Genomic DNA, 6,000 nt, shown 5'->3' with positions numbered 1-6,000 from the left:
ATTTTCTTATTTTAAGATCTCTCCTTCTGAAGAAGAGAAAAAAATCTTGAATTAGTAAGTTCTAAAGTCACATTATCCTGTAGGAAGGGCTGACTTTTTTAAAAGGGTCAGTGTATTACATAACTTTTTCCTAACTAAATGCTATCATAGGTGTTAATTTCCCATCCTGCATATTCTTCTTTACTTGGTTTATAAAAAGGTAAGTTCATGCAAGTAATTGCTTCTTGGAATCTTTATATTAAATTGCAGGTTCGACATCTAATTAACTCTATTAATTGCTCTTGAAGTTATTATCTTTAAAAAATCTGAGTCTTTAGTATACTGGTCAGCTTTATAAAACTTCCTATAATTAATTTACCTGCAGATTTCTTTTATCAGAGGAAAATTACTTTGTTTTGAAAAGTATCAAATGATACTCTGTATTTTAAGTCCCTATAGGATGTCAGTGCTCTGGAGTCAACATAAGAAACTACTCTTATTCAAATAATGTAGTTCAAGACCTCATTCAAATTTGGACTTCTGTAATAAGAGGTTTCACGGTATAAACCCAAAAAGAACCCAAAAACATATCTTTTACACAGACTCTGGTAAATCCAGTATTCAGATCCTGGATGATGTAGATTATCCACTTGGTCTGTGAAGAGGTCTTCTATTTTGTATTCCTTCTATTTCCATGTGTTTATTATTCCAATGGAAACCATTGCAGTGATATTCACTGCTTACACTTCCTTTCTGGCTGATATTTCTCAGAAAGGTATAAGAACAGTGTGGTAGCTAATTGGGAAAAAAAAGATGCATTGGGAAAGAAAAGGATGTAAAGTGAAGAGAAGATGGAAAGTGGAGAGCAAGGAATACATGAGACTGATTAGAAATGTAACACAACCCCCACTAAACTTTCTAAAAATCAGGTCAGTTATGATAACCAGTTGGCAGGACTTGGTCTTGTGTTTAAAGATGTAACATCAGGAATAGTCATCCAATTCTATGTAATTTTTGAGCTAGATGATACATGTCTATGCCTTCACCAGTGAATTTCCATAGCTGCTAGAATTATCTTAGGTTATCACATCTTTGACCATGTTAATCAGATTTCCATTAGGCTTCTTTCTGCACACTAAATAGTTGCCTGCCTATCCATGGATGGCATCTGAATATATCTTTAAGGTAAAGACTCTTTCAGTGGCACAGGCTGGATATGAATGTAGGAAGAGAATAAAACTGTAAATTATGTCCAGATGTATCAGAAAAATTTTGAGATACATGAAGCTCTTCTGAGAAGCAGTTTCAATCTTTTTTATAAGAGTATTTTTATACTCTTAGCAGCACCTAAAAGACACTGTTCATCCTCAATTCCCCCCTGGAGCCCCTCAAACAATTACTATGAGCCCTTCATCTATGCCATCCTAGAAAGTGTTGAAAGAGTCCTGAGTTTTCCCTTTCACTTCTGAGAAATTTTAGGCCTTTACACATTTCTTGATGAATGAAAAAACAGTTAAAATACTGACTTCAACTGACACAAAAAGGGTTGAAAGAACACAGATTTCCTCAGCTTATGGAAGTTTACCCCAGTGATGGGAGGTGAAGATTCAAAATTTCAGGCAGAGTACAATGACCAGGTTGCCTTAAGCACTGACCTTACCATGAGCAGCAGGTTAGACTAGGTGAGATCCCTTCCAGCTTAAACTATCCTCTGGTTCTGTGATCCTTTGGGACTCCAGCTCCAGAACACGACTGAGGATTATGAAACCAAATCTTCCTATAACCTGAAAAAGCCTATGTCTACAAGAAAGCAACACATTTACAATGCAACCTTTCTTCCCGACGATCATCTGCTTAAGGAGCTTACTTTTCTGAGTGCTGGGTTTTGTGGTTCTCATTCCTAAAATGCCAGTCTGCCAAGCACAGTTTAGAGTGTGCAGTTTTGTTTGGTGGTGAAACAGCTGTACACCACTAACCCTTCTGTTTGGTTACATTGCTGCTTCAAATGAAGGAGCAGTGTCGTTTGCTAAAGCCTGTTAAATCATGCAACTCCTAATCATTCCAGCATTTCTTTTCTTGGGCATGTAATTTTTGTTTTCCCTAAATGCACATACTGCACAAATGCTAGTGCTGACCTATTCATTGCCACATTTCAAGTTTCCATTTCTAGTAAATACAACTAATCATTAATAAAATAAATCAAGATGGGAAAAGAAAATAACTACCTCAGATTAGGAACTGAAAAAATATAAATAAATGAAACTAGGAATATTATTAAAATATCAGTCTCCAGTGCTGCTTGAACATAGCAATAGAATGTTTCAGCAGTATATATATATGGTTAAGTATAATTGTTGATGTTATTTCAGAGAAATTAGGTAGAAATATTTACCAATTTTTGTTAAACAGGTCATAATTGGAGGGTTCTGTGAAAAGCTCACAAGCAATCATGTTTAAAACAGCACAATTGAATACATTTATAGAAACAGAATCACAAAGGTTGGTAGTGCTTTTCTGCTTTCCTTGATGAAAATAGGATGTATATATCACTTAGGACATAAACAGACCTTTGACATATTAAAAATCTCTAACAGATCCATTGTTTCACAGCTGGCCTCCACATGCATCCCGATCTGCACTTTGCAAGTCACCATATTTGATCATCACCTCAAGGTCAATATGAAAATGTTGCTCTGTTTTGATCTATGGATTTTTAAGGACTTCCTGACATGCCGCAAAAGTGACATAGATGTCATTCATGAAGATGATACTGTTACCTGCCTAGAGGTAGAGCAGCTGCTCTAACAGCATAGTCTCTTTGTTTTTCAGCTGATGTTAAGAAAAGGTCAGGCTAGAGGCTGCAGAATGACATGTCAACTTGCAGCATGGGACAGTGCTCAGGGTGCTTCCTTTCATTCAATTTGGAATGAAACTACTTGTAAATTGGCTGGTATTTTGTCCCTCTCTGCTACCTCTTTGTTATGATTGGTTAATAATTATTTGAGTGAGTGAAACAGCTGTGTTAATCTGAAAACAGAAGAGGAATAAACACAGAAAAATTGTTTAAATATGATCTAAACAAATAGGCAAGTAGGCATTGCCTGTGTTTTTGCTATCTTGCTGACAGATGTGAAACAACCATTCAAAAAAACTAGGCAGCTTGAAAAGGACTTATCAGTGTAAACATTCTGAGGTATTTATGTAATCCCCTACCCAGCTTGTGAGAAGTATAAACCACCTTGCAGTATTTCTATCATAGTAGTAATATAATTAATGTTCTTAGTGTATCAGCTAGTAAATTAGGAAAATAATTTTGTTTTCTTTCATCCTTTAGTGCTGATAGTTGGATTTCTACAGAAAAATGTCATATATGAAGGCTCAAGTCTTCTCAGCAGTAAAACCAGAATTGATTTTTTTCCTCAAGAGGTAAGATAGGGCTTGTGGTGAAAGTAATGGTAGAGATACAACAAAGAAGGGTGAAAATTCAGTCTTGCTGCTTGCAGCAGCTGGAGATGTTGATGAGCGCTGGTGGCTGCTGGTGCCAGAGGAGGCCTGCTCCAGTTCCTAGAAACAGCTGCTGCCCCATCATGGCTGTTTGGTCTCATCACAGTAGCGGCATCTGGGTTAGATTTTCAGAGTTTGGGCTGTGCAAAATAAGTGACTTGTTATCCCTAGCAATGTGCTGTCATAGTTCTGAGTGTGTTTTGAGGTGACTTTCATCACCAGAGTGATCAAATGTTATGTTGTTAGCACATGAATGCAGACTGGTATTTCAGGGATAAAGTAGTTGGTGCTACAGATTCCCCATTGAGAAAATGTGTCCCATCTAAAAATGTGTTTCTTTCCTTCCTTCTTTTTTCCACCTTTCACAGCAACATCAGCATGGTAGAAATGAAAATCCCTACACAAGGGAGAACATTTTTGACATAGTAGAAACTTCGTTGTAGGAGGCAAATCTACAACAGTACTCAATCTGCTTCAAGATGAACTTAAACAAATTTCAAAACAAAACGTGACTTTTTAAGTGAGGGTAATTGACAATCAGATCTCCAAAGGATGTTGTAGATTTGTCACCTGGCATTTCTAAAACAAGATTTTCTATCTTTCTGTTATAAGCACTCCATTTTGACCACCAAGCCACTGAGTTCTGTTATGTTGTAGGGCAAAGTAATTATCTTCAAGGTGGGAACAACAAGCAAAAATATTGTGATTTTTGCTGGACAGTTCAGACTAGTGATTTCTTGTGAGTGGCATGATTACAGCAGTCCTTTCTAGGATTATTAATAAGTTTCTATATTATATACACATAGCTGACCTACTATGGTCAAGCACAAGTGTCCACGAAGGCCCTCAGTCCTTTCACCTTTGGGCAATATTACATGAAGGCTTATCATTAAACCTGAGATGATTGTCCAGGTGTTGCAGAAGACACAGTTCTCCAATGCATTGCAAATGGCATGAGAAATCTTAATTTCTTCTGGGTTCATCACACAAGTTCCTTGCTGTCCTAAATTAATATCTTTTAACAGGCAAGACATCCTTCATAAAGACCCACTCCAGGCAGCAAAAGTCAATTTATTTCTGGTGTTTATTCTGTTGTTACTATTATTATGCTGGTCCTGCTCACACAAAATTTTTGGCTCTTGCCTTTTTCTGGGAAAAGTTGGAGTAATATTATGCTTAATTTGCCAGATAAACCAGAATTTTCTGTTTGCACCACTTACAGCTACTAGTCTTCTGTCCTATTCAAAGCTGCTATCATAATGGAAACTGGACTTACTTCAGCTTTTGGGCTTTATTTTGCCATGGTTTTATAATAATAATTTCAGGGCCAGGGACAGACAAATTACTGAGGTTTCTGGTCATGCATTTGCAAATTATTTCTTACATCTTCACTTAATAAGCAACAAAAAGTAGTTTCTTGTTATTTTCTTTACTGGTCTGTGCTGCTGAGGAACTCAGATGAGTAATCTCTATGACAGGTGAGAGTGACCATTTGAGAAAACAGGCTCTAGGCCTAGTAGCCCTGAAGGCAAAGCATCCTAGCCTAGAGTGAAACCATGGATTAATCAGAATTCAACAATTTAAAGTTTATACATTCAGAAAAGTGATGACAAATTTTTATTTTTAATGCAATAAATTCTTGGGGATTTTAGATTAGAGTAGTAAGAAAACCTGCTGACCCTAACGGGTTATTACTCAAAAAAGCATCATTTTTTGGATCGACACAGAAGCTTTTAAAGACACCCTAAACTTTTGATGCAATGTATGTCATTGAAACAATTTTTTTTTCTGGCCAGGGATAGTTGGCTCTAACTGGAGACCTTAAAATTCAGCTCATTGGTTAATAATTTTTATTATTAGCAAATGATTTCTCTTGAAGGGAAAGAAACCTCAAACTTTTTATAATTCTAATTTTTCTAATGCTTAACTTTTTCTCTGAGAATGAGCTGGAATGTATTTGGGTTTTTTCCTAGAAATACAGATAAAATATTTCCACCTGATTTAAACTCACCAAATTAACTTTTTTTTTCTTTAATAATAACTTTGGTTTCCATTTTATATACAAATACACACAAAAAAAAGCTCATTTAAAAACGTGGGACAAATAGTCAGTTGGAGGATAGGAAAAGATTTATCTGCCTGACTCCATTTAACAGGAGAAAGAGGTTAATGCTTAACTGTGCATTTCTGTGAGGCATTTGTTATTCTAGCAATTAAACACTTACAATAAGCACTATATATGTCTTCACTGAACCCTAATTTAATTCTCACCATTTGATGACACGTCAGACCTCATCAATTTTACACCTTTTTTCCCCGGAATGAGTTTTCATTTACCAATTTCAATCCAATTACTCTTGTTCTCCCATTTCATTAAGCCTTGTAAATGTGATCCCAAAATACTGCTGTTAACGACTGCTAGCAAGACCTCATAAATATATTTTATAATTGATGGATGTTACATAACAAATGAATGCCTTAAAAATCATGTTGAAAGGCATTAGAGCAGCATTAGTC

Source organism: Parus major, chromosome 2 (assembly GCF_001522545.3).
Source record: "Parus major isolate Abel chromosome 2, Parus_major1.1, whole genome shotgun sequence".
Lineage (NCBI taxonomy): Eukaryota > Metazoa > Chordata > Aves > Passeriformes > Paridae > Parus > Parus major.
The sequence above is the reverse complement of the archived record's forward strand: the minus strand, read 5'-3'. Positions refer to the sequence as shown.